Raw genomic sequence first — 12,465 nt, 5'->3', positions numbered from 1 at the left:
AAATTTCATATTTAGAACTATATCCAACTTCTTAATTAGCTTTTATATTAAAGACCAAAGATGGTAAGATGAAAGAATATCAAGTCAATGTAACCCTTCCTTCCTAAAGGACTAAAGCACAATTCCAGAATTTTTTCAAAAAATAATTAGAAACTAAAACAGGATACTTCCGCTTCTAAATATAAAAATTAGCAAAAAGGTTTTCTTTGATTCTAAATAAAAATTCTATTTTATTTTGTCTTTGTTAAATGAATAGCCAAGAAAAATGGAGAGAACCAAACTTTTTATTATTTTATAAGAAAACATTATGAGTCTGCTCTTAATACAGAACTTAAGGCCCATATATATAGACCTGCGCAACAGACACTACGAATGGGCATTGAGACTAAGCCCAATACCTATAACTTCAGAACAATCCATTACATAGGATAACACTTCTGACAGTCTTTCAAATTTATAATTCTTTTCCCAAGCTGTAGGACTAGTTTAGGAACACTTCCTTTTTCTTGGTCATTTGGTACTCGAAGGCGTGAGTGGTCTCCATCATTACCATTTATATACTACCACAATTATTTTTACTGAAAAAATATAATAATTACAAAGCTCCAACTATAACAAATGCTTACACATATCATTGTTTTAAATAAAAGTGATGAAGGTTATAAAATACAAGACAATCACTTAAAACACTCAAACTACAGTATGACGGAGCAAGAGTATGGTAGAACGTATTAGTGCAAACGGAAAATAAATGAAAACATCAAATTACACACAAAAGGGATGAAGATTGGTTTTGTTCGAATAATATAAGACTTCTACTTAATTTTGGTGGTTCAAATCTGTGTCGTTTTCCTTGTTCTCAGTCCTTTGGTACTCAATGGGACGACTGGTCTTGAGTTTTGGGGCGGGAATCCTCGACATGCTAGACAATGTGGGACCAAGAAAAGTGGCGAGTTGAGTGATAACCAAAAGGATGACCACCGATAACAAAAGAATATATCTTGAAAGAGCCATATACAATTTTTGATAGTCATCATCGAGCAGGAAGAAATCACAACCACACAGAAAGAGATCCACAAACAAATGATGGAGCCAAACATGAAGTACATACCAAAGTAGAGTCTGAAAGGAACGAATCTCCAAGTGTGAACAGATTGGGAAGGAGAAGTAGCTATAGACAGGAATAAGATGGTGGAAAGCAGGGAGAATAAGAGGCTGCGAATGAAGAGTCTACAAAAGTTCTAAAAGTAAGTGGATTGTTTCTAAAGATTGCATAGCCTTTGTCATCATAACTGCCTGGCACATTGGTACGTGTGGCGTAGGCCACCGACGCAACTAGAGTCGATATGACTAAACATGCTTGTGAGGTTTTAGTGGCCCACTTTCCCACTTTCCTTTGCTTCTCATAAGTTCTTTGTGACTCTTTTTGAATATGTCTTCTGGGGTTTCTATTTTCCTATTCTATCTCTCCCACAAGCCAGGTGGTGCTGAGGCCTTCACAAATCGCATCACCAATATATACACATTGCATTAAATTCTGAGACGAAAGAAATCTTTGGCACCACCAAGTCAATTTAATGTATTCACTAATAGATGAGTATTTTCTAAATTTTTTGTTGACCTCATGAGGAGCAAATAGGAAATAGCTACGTAGATACACCTCACACCAATTGATTTCTCTGGACATGGAAAGTGTTTCCCCAGGATTGAGCCAATCAAGCTCCACCCCAAGCCTTGCTGCCAAATGCAAGGTGTTGTTTCCCTCTTTATCTTCTTGCCAAAACAGACTTTTCCATAGCCATTTCTGTTTGCACAAAAACCTGAATACCTCAGTCTGCCTATATTCTCTTGCTAATAAAACCATATTCTTTCCCTCGGAATTCACATCTTTAATTCTTGATGGAATAATTTGAGAATTTTCTCCACCATCTCTATCACACCATTCTTCACAGCAATCACTAGGGGTGTCTCATCTAATTATTATTGTACCAAACAGTGGAATCACCATTGACTTTGATTCTATCCATAAGCGCCCTTCATAGTTTGATTTACAAAATTAGTTTATAAATGCAAGACTTTTAGGCATAAAAATATATATACTCAATATTTGAAACAACCTTCCTAAATAAACTTAACTTTTCATAGTAACTTTAAAAAATAACTTTTTCTAACCAAACCATCCTAAATACAAACTCAAATTATATCACAATCATATACACTAACTAATTATATAATATTGTTATCCATGATAGAAAGGAGCAGCACCCAATTATACACCCTATCACGGATAAAAGAACTTTTCTTAACTTATTCCAATACAAACTATGTAAAAAATGACCAATCTCATCTAATATGGTTATAAAACAACATATAATGTAGCTCATAAATCAAAATATTAAGAATTAAATCTTAATTCATACTTTATAATAAATTCATAAACAAATCACATGTGATCCTAGGCCTCTGGCTAACTACTAGCACACATATCCCAATAGTACAACTCAAAGGACATAAGATATAATAATGCATGAATCAATTAAACACAATTTATCCTAAGGTGACAATATACAAGATATAACATAGCTCATAAATCGAGAAGACGCTACAAGTCGCTAATGTAGCTTTACTCCTCTTGAGCCTTCCTTGACGTCCTTCCTCTAAAGCTTTCACTTGCAAAATGTTAAACAATAGGGATGAGACAACGTCTCAGTAACTAAATCCTTACCTATCACACATACTAGCATGGGCTAGCAAGGTGTCAGGTGGGATACACAGGGTTAACAAGAGTCGATAGGCATTTATTTAACATTTCAACTCACAATAACCATATAAGACAAATATTTCTACTAATCTCATGCAGTTGATAATTTCAAAAAAGATTACATACTTTTCATTTATTCAAAAGATATAAACATCAATGAAGATCCCATGTCATATGCAATTCCTGAACCCAAGTCCATCCTTATATCCTCCTTATTTCCATCAACTGGACCCATGGGCTAAGTTCTTTCCATTTGACTGGCAACTTTGACAAGCTCATCACACGAGTGATGTGAATTGGCCAAAGACCACAGAGCACTTGGTGGACCATGGGTCCCTCCTCGAAAAACTAGTGGGGTGTCGCAGTTCCTCGAAAAACTAGTGGGATAATAATAGTGGCCAACCATAGAGCTTCGTATGGAGGCCGATACCACGTGGTTAGTATATAAATCTTAATAACTCCAATCATCTCCTTCCCCCACCCAAACTAGATGTATAGGGTTCAAAATAACACATTTATATATATAATCAACCGAATTCTAGAATAACACCTCATAGTCATAATCATTAATTTCTAACAATACAAACGATTTCAATCCTTTTCAAAATAATATCCCACAAGACAGTTCATACAAAATATAATATAATGTATACGAAACTTGGTTATAAAATCACTCACCAACCTCATACCAATACATGTAACAGATAAAATTTAGTTACTTGGTCTTTTTGCTAATAGTCAAGTACAAACGAGGCCCGTACTCAATAAGATTTATATCTACAACTGAAATTAAAACATGATCTCTACAGCATTAGAGTAAACTACTCACAACTTTTTTAGCCTTTAACACTCCCTCTAATACCTTCAACTGTTGCTCAAAATTCTAGCTCAAATGGCTTTTTCTAAGGTTTGGGGTAAGAACACATATATGTGATTTAGATTCAATTCCTAGATTTTTCTTGCTTAAATATCCTTTAATTATTAGATTAGATTATTAAAATTATCAAATTCATAACGTAAATAGAAAAACTACAATTTATAACTTATGTTTTATCTTCGAAAGACTTAGATAAATAAATTTAATACGAGTTAGGTTATTCTCACTACAGAAGTTAAATCCTTAATCTGACCGTTGAATTTAATTTTTTATCTATCATGATACTATCCTCCAAATTATAACTCAATCTAACAATGGACAAACTTAAATATGCTAATTTACTATTCAGGACTCTATCTGCTAAATCTTTAAAAAAAAAAGTGGAAAACATACCTAATAACTTGTAACTCGGAGATTGAAATGACGATCCAACCTTTGAAATTGATGATTCGGATGTCTCAAATGGGCTGACCAAATTTTAATCCGATCCAACGGTTAATGAACTTAAAACTAGCACTTTTTTGAGGCTATCTTAGATATGTGCGAAAATTATTTACTTATTCCAAACTTCACCCACTACCTCCTATATATAGGCTCCTCAAGCTCCTTCACTCTAGTGATTAGTCATATGGGACTTCTATATCATTGCTATTTTATACATCTTTCTATCATTTAGTTAATGTGGGACTTCTTAACATTGCTATTTTATTCATTTTCTCATACACATACACATATATAAAATTAGAATTATTTTAATTGCATATATATATTTAACCTCTACCTATTGTATAAAAGTTTGTTTAAATATTAGAGATATGAAAGTTAGGATGTTACAGTATTTACTCAATATTTTATCTTTTGGTGATAGAAAACTCACAAATACATCATAAACTAACATTTCATGAATCTCTTTTACCATTATCCTCCTCTGTTCGTAGAGAAATTGAAAGCTGCTCAGTGGCAGTTCTTGATATTATTTGTAACATATTTTCATCAGAAGTATGCTGAAGAGGTTAGTTCATTATTTGAAGTGACCATGTGTGCCTCTTCTTCATTTTTCGTATCTGATAGAGACATCTCCTTAGGAATATTAAAGAACCATACATAGTTCATTAAGGACAAAATGTGTTTAAAATTATTATTTAAAAGCAACTTATTGTTATATATAATTAAAATAATACTACCTCCGGTCCTTAATATAAGACTTTGTTTGACTTTTATTTTGATCCTAAATATAAGACCCCAATCCACTTTGTCTCTCATATTTATTTATTTTTTCTTAAGATAATCCTTCTAACAATAGTAATCTAGCCAATACACTTGATTAGTAAGGATATTTTAGGAAAGATACCACCTATTTATTACAAATAACTAACTTAACTTCTTTTCTTAATCTCCTCAAATTAGTCAACTAGCTCTTATAATTAGGACCGGAGGTAGTATATAACATTTTAGATTTCTTTTGAAAATGTTGTTTTACCAGATCTAGATCTAATTAAAGCCAAAAATGTAAAGAGAAAAGTTAAAGAAAAATCTGCTTTGATAGGTCTCGCCTGTACTTCTATCTTTCTATTTTTACTCATACTCCAATTATTTTTGGCGAAAATTTAATCCTGATTAATATTTGAGTTTAATCAAATAGTCGGTGTGTAAAAAAAAAAAAAAAAAGAGGGAGTAAGATAAAGGAAAAGTGTATATTAATTGCACAAACAAACACGTATGCATATTCAACTTTAACAAGCTTAGATTAAAATATTATATATGAAACAAAAAATTGTGTTTATGCATAATGCATTAAACGAACTTTTTTTTAACCCATATATACACCCTCCCTTTCCCCATAAGGAAGGGGAGGACACCGCTCATCATATTCAACATTATAAAATGATCATTTTAAATGCTGTTATAGGGAGCTCGAAAATGCGTCAGAAGAAAGGCAAGGATCCCTTTCACAGAGAAATAGAACTTACAATAAATTGGCTCAACAAGGAGGACAATACTTTTGAGAGCTGAACGATTTGCTGCCAGGAGGTGAAGTAGAGACAGCCCTTCCTTATTGCGAATCATCATTTCTTTCAAATGATCTTTATAAAGGTGAAGTATTTCGATTGCCACATCTGCATTTATAGTAGTACCTCATAAGCATGTGTATATATATATATATATATATATATATATAAATGAATGAAAGAATGAATGTCATAGTTTAGATTTACCAAAATGCCCTTCTGCAATTGCACAATGAAGAATGGCATCGCCGTTGTCCCTTATACAGTGAGCAAAGTCGGTTGAAGAAACTAGAGGGTGAGACATATACTGATAATGAAGCCAAAGAAAAGCTTCTTTCTGGCCATAGAGAGTCGCCTGAAAGAGCGGTGTCTCACCGGCAATGTTACGTCTAACTTCTTACATATTTCAACTTTTTCCCATTGAAGCTGCTATGTGCAGAGGAGTGTTCTTTCGATCGTTCTCAGCCCCAAGGACGATGTTCATGTTTGAGCTATCCTCGTTGTCTCCATCCACTGTAACCACCAAATTATTCTGAGTGAGACATTTCTCTTGTTGAACTAAGAAGTCAATCATGTTTGCCACTACCTTCTCTTGCTCATTTGACACAGCCATATGTAACACTGTGACTCGTGTCATCGTTATCTTGGCCGTGCGTAGCGCGCTTTCTTATTTGTACGTTTCAAATACTTCTGGCCACTTGCCTCTCCAAGCGTCGCTTTGTAGTTTCTCCAGCTTTTCTTGCTGGTCGCCAACTAACGAACTCATCGTCTCTTGCAAATTAAATCTAGACAAGAAATATATACATCACATCCAAAGACAAGGTGATATATAAATTACCAAGCCTCAATATGGAGATATATGGAGAAAATGAACTCATCAAGATGGACCTAAATATGGATCAAGCCTAAAAGGCTTTTGGACATTAAATCAAGTTAGCTTTTAGGCATGCTTCTTACATAAGTCACGTTAGTTTAATTTGGCGTGTAGTCACCACAGAATTAGAACCCTAATCATCTTCATATGTGCACTCTATTCTAAACTGTATGCAGAGATTACTGAATTTCATTTTTCCAATATCCACAAATATTGGTGAACTGTTGAAGCCGACTCAATTTTCTTTATTGTCAACGAAGTCATCAACTATAATGAAACGGTGTGAAATATGAAATATATATATATATATATATAGACACAGACACATAGAGAGGGAGGGGTCATATGACTAGTTATATGAAAATCGGATATATAAAGTACGACCATGACAGCCAAAAGAAGATAGTAAATAACGTGAAGAGAAAGAAGATCAATCCAAAGAAGAAGAATCCGAAGATGAAAAGGGAGGGATAGATCTAGCCAAAAAATATATATATATATATTTATATAAATGACACAAAGAACCAGACCCTTACCAAGAAATTAAATAGGAGGATGAGATTGTGGCTTCACTAACCAAATCCTAAAGAACTGGAGATGAGTAGAAAGACCAAGGTGGGAAGAAAGAAAAACAAAGAAGCATTATATAGAAAACAAATAAGTAGATGTAGATCATCCTTCCCATGAGCTGCGTTAATTTTAGATTATATTTAGTACTATAAATATAACAAGCGCAGCGCAAACGCAAAAAAATCACATGACCATTTCCTTCCAAACCTAAAAAAAATGAACAATAGTTTTAAGAACTTTGGTCAACCTTTCTCTTGGAATCCAGCTATTACTGTTAATTTTGTTTATTTTAATTGAACATATATGGGATCGGAAATGATTTTTATTTTAAAAATTATTATAAAACTTATTTTTAATTTTAGTTCTTTATTTTTTTGCTCAACGTTCCTTCTATATTAAATGACGAATTAATGGTCTTTTTGCTATAAATACAAATAGTACGGGTATTATATTAATTATATAGTCATACAATTTTACATGATTTTTAGCCAAGTCGTTGTAGATTTTTTTCTTACCGAATCCTTACACTTTAATTATGAACATTCATCCTTATATTCATAATTTGTTGATTTATAAGAAAAATGATGTTAGTAACATGAAACATATCTCTCACTCAACATATAATTGGGTTAATTTTGCTATATAGACCTAAACAAAATCAAATCAAAATCGACCATAGTGCAAATTATACAGATGCAAAGAGACGTTTATAAGTATTATAATTTTATTATCCTAATAATAAATAAATTTATTCTATTATTTAATTTTTAAAAAAATATATTTTTTTATTTTGTATTTTATGATAACCTATATGTTGCTTAATTAGCATTCACATGAGTCATAATTAACATATTATACGCATAAAAACTAATGCCTATAATTTTTGATACTAAAAAACTTAATGAAAAGGCCAAAAAACTAGAAGGACGTTGACCTCATTAAAAATGAGCTAAAACTCCACGGACTTAGGGACTAATTTTTCTCATATTAAATATAGGGAAAAAAATCATAATTGACTCCGATGGTTTATATTTTATCCAATGTTGAAATTAGTCCCTAGACTCTAATCTTTTCTAATGGAGTGGTTTAAGTTTTTGGTTTTTTAATACGTCAATCCCTCATTTTCATCCCTATACTTTTTAACTCGGTCAGGAATATTTATCTCTTATCAATATTAATGATATCGATCGATATTTTTTATTGCAAATAATTTATCATTGATGATCATATGTCACCTGACGACTGACGATGACTTATTTCATGCAAAATTTAAAATGTTATTATACAGCTAAGTCAATCGAAATTGGCAAAAAAGAAAAAATCAATCGACATTAATTACCATTTAATGGCTGTACAATTTAAATTATATAGGAAAAAAAGAATATTCATTGAATGCAAATAATACCAATTTGAAGTCAGACAATAAATATTAAAATTGTTAGATATCATGTGACTCCGTCGACAATAACACTGCTAGGATCACAATATTTCTATGCGTCATACCCATGACATGTGCTATCATATGGATAGATCAGAGGTTATAAAATAAGATACCTGTTAAATTTCAAAATGATAAGTAAATTATTTGAACAGATTTTAACTTGTCAAAGTCATTGCAAGAGTTGTCAACATGATCTATTTATTATTTTTAAATTTGGCAGGTTTTTTTTTGTTATTTCTCCGAGATTTAACTCCCATATCCCTATATATTGACCAATTTTAAGAATTACTAATAGGGAATAATTATTATATTTTTTAATCGTGTATGTACATTACTTTTTTGAACTTCGACTATTTATTAAATAAAATAGACATGAACTTATAAACTCACCCAACAAAAAACTTGAAGTTACTTTCTTTTATATGATATACACGCTTCTTATGACTAACATTGAAATATTTATCATATTTCATCTGGAAATCAATAATATTATTATTGATTTACAAAATTGGATGGTTCATATGTAATATCTTATAAAGTACTAGTATAATACTATTAAAATATAAATAAATGTAAGTTGTTAAAATATAATCTACCCAGTTCGCACCTATAGTCTAAAAAATAAATTTATGAAATATTTTAATAATATTTTTTAATAAAATTTTACATTTGAATTATTCATCTTTGGATTTAAGGATCAAGAAGAAATTTTAAAAAGAAAAAGCCGAGAATTCTGAGATTCCGAAAGGTTTCAAATCCCAGAGGATGTGGATCTGGATCTGTGATGGATGAGATTTTGAAACCATTAGAAGTCAACAGACGACGTGGCAATATATGATCATTCTCATATCCATCGCCATAAAAAAAAGAAAAGAAAAAAAGAAGCTGTTATACGCAACACTGTTGGTTTGCTATAATGCGTCACAACAGGTTCAGTGCTTTTTGATCTGTTATTACTGAATAAAAATTGAATGCACCCCACAGTTTTCATTTTATGGACCAAATACATGGCAAGCAAGACCAAGATTTACTCTTCTTTGATTTCTATAATGTGTGTCTAAATCAACCTTTTCTTTGGCCAAAGTGTCTAAATCAACTTTTGCTTCTGGGAACATTTAATTCTTGGGCTAAAATATATCTTGCAAAATTGACAGATTTTATTAGCTCATAAATAATAAGGATAAAAGCCAAAATATGCACAATTAAATATTAGCGCGTGACCAAGAACATCATGTACATTTTTTTCATTTTTGAGTATTTAATATATGCACAAATCCATCAAAAAGTATCTAAAGTTTAAAGAAAATATACTAAAATAACACAAGATTCTAGAGATTAGCACATCAATATATGCACAAATGCATCCAAAAGTAGCTAAAGCTTAAGAAAATGTGCTAAAATAACATAAAATTTTAGAGGTTAACAAGGTCAGCGCTATAAGTCAAATGGTTATTAAGGGAGTTCAATGGAAACGAGAGAAGATTTTAATTTAACTAAACAAGTGAGATTGTTAATTAATTTTTTTATATTTTTATTCAAAATTTATAACTCAGTTTGTTTTTTTTTTTTAAATTGAAATCATTAAAATCCTTTCAGATTCACTTGGTCCCATGCGTTATGAGGTAATATGATGGTACCACATCAGACATATTGGGATTCGTTTCTATATAAAGCAGATTTCCAATGTAAGAACAAAACACAACTACATATTTACATAAATGCAATAAAATCCTTTAAACATCCAAAATCAAGATAAAAGAATATTAAGTCAATGTAATAATACTTCATGAAAGACTAAAGTGCCCTGCCAGAAATTCCAAAAATATCATGAAATTTCAAGAATTACATTAAAATATCTTCAAATTCAAACTAAATTAATGTGTTACGTTGTTATTCAGATATATAAATCAATACTCAAATAATTAGAAACTACAATAGGACATGCTAATCAGATTATGTTGATTAACATGTACTAGAAGAGCCAGGGAGATTATACACTTGTGTGCGTTGTTAACTATAGAAGACTCAAGCATAGCGGTAGACTTTGAACGGGGAAAATAAAAAAAAACAAAAGCATAATGGTAGACTAAAGTGCCCTCTCCTCTCATTTGCAAGCTCTTGGTTTTCATGTCATCTTACCTATTCCCTTCAAAATTGGCCCTTAACACCTGACGCATCAGAGGAAAGGGAAAGAACCTTCGGAGCACTAGCTCTTCTTTTTCATAAGTTTAAGGTTTAATTTATCAATCATTACATTTTATTATATTTTTCTTATTAATCCCAACTTTATCCAATGTAAAACTTTTCACACTAACTCATATTCATTCACATTTTGGCATCATAATGACATTTACAAGTGATAATTATCCCTATAACTAAATTAATTGATCCAATTAATTAAATTACTCAATAGGTTTAAGTCATATATAAGTGAAGTAGAAAAAAATATAATAATTATAAAACTAAAACTACAGTGTGACGGAGTGAGATATGGTCACACATAGTATTACAAAATACAAACAGAAAAGAAATAAAAACATCAACTCAACATACAAAAGCTTTTAAATATCTGTGTCGTTTGGCCCGTTGTTGGTCCTTCGGTTCTCAATGGGACGAGTAGCCTTGCGTCTAGGGCCAAGAATCAGGTCAGGAAGACACAATGTGGGGAGTTGCGTGATAACCAAAAGGATGATCAGCGATGAGTACAAAAAGCAAACTAGAAGAAGAAGGCGCAATGCTTGATAATCCTCATCAAGCATGACCAAATAACCAGCACAGAAAGAGACCCACATAAGAAAAATGGAGAAGAACATAAAGAGCATGCCACAATGAAGCTTGGAAGGAATGTATCGCCAAGAGTGAACATATTGGGAAGGAGAAGCAACTATGGACGGGAAGAAAATGATGGAAATGACGGATAAGTAGAGGGCTAAATATGAAAACAGTCTAAACTTTTGGAATCCTGGTTTGTTTCTATGGATTGCATAGCCCTTGTTATCATAACCACCTGGCACATTGGTGCATGTTGTGAAGGCCGCGGATGCAACAAGGGTTGACGCCATCAAACATGCTAGTGAGGTTTTAGTCGTCCACTTTCTCTCGCTTTTCATAAATTCTTTGTGACATTCTCTGAAGATATCATCTGGGGTCTCCATTTTCCTATTATATCTCTTCAACAAATCAGGGGGCATTGAATCCTTCACAAACTGCATCACCATATCTACATAAATATCTACTTTCATGTTTATATATTTTGATATCAAATAAACGCCAATCAACTTAAACAGTGATAGGCTTTAATTTATTAATGGGCTAAGGTGCGCCCAACACCCTGAACTATTTACCCAGGTGCGTCCAGTGGCCTAAAGTAATTTTGGGTGCATCCAGTGTCCTAAACTAATTAAAATGGTGCGTCCATATCCCAGGCTAACAGAAATGTTATGTTTAACTGTTACTTTCCTGACTCAGCTTAAAGTTGACCACAGATATTCTAAATGGTAGACATATGGGCATTTGATATGTATTATTCTAACTTAAAATTGAATTTATTTCCTTCCTCTTCTTCTAAATAAATTGACTTTTGAGTAAGGATAATACACATGGGGTGCCCATGTGTCTACCATGTGTAACATCCCGAATTTTCTAACTCAAGATGAGCAAAAAAAGAGAAAGTTCATTAAAATTATTTAATAGCTCAATCACAATTGGGAAAAATTATGGAATATTGATTTTTCAAGGTTTAGAAATATTTTGGAAAATTTCAGAAAAATAGTCAGGAGTGGACTTTTGATCTGAAATTCTTAGGAAAATTATTTATGGGTCAATGAAGCTAATGGATAAGAAAAATCCATTTATGATATTTTGGTTTAATTTCTGGATCTATCTTATATTTCAGAAAAATAGGAGAAGGGATAGGATTGGAGGAGTAATTAT

This window comes from Neltuma alba, unplaced genomic scaffold, assembly GCF_004799145.2.
Source record: "Neltuma alba isolate B1F8T4 unplaced genomic scaffold, ASM479914v2 tig00011406_pilon, whole genome shotgun sequence".
Taxonomy (NCBI): Eukaryota; Viridiplantae; Streptophyta; class Magnoliopsida; order Fabales; family Fabaceae; genus Neltuma; species Neltuma alba.
The sequence above is the reverse complement of the archived record's forward strand: the minus strand, read 5'-3'. Positions refer to the sequence as shown.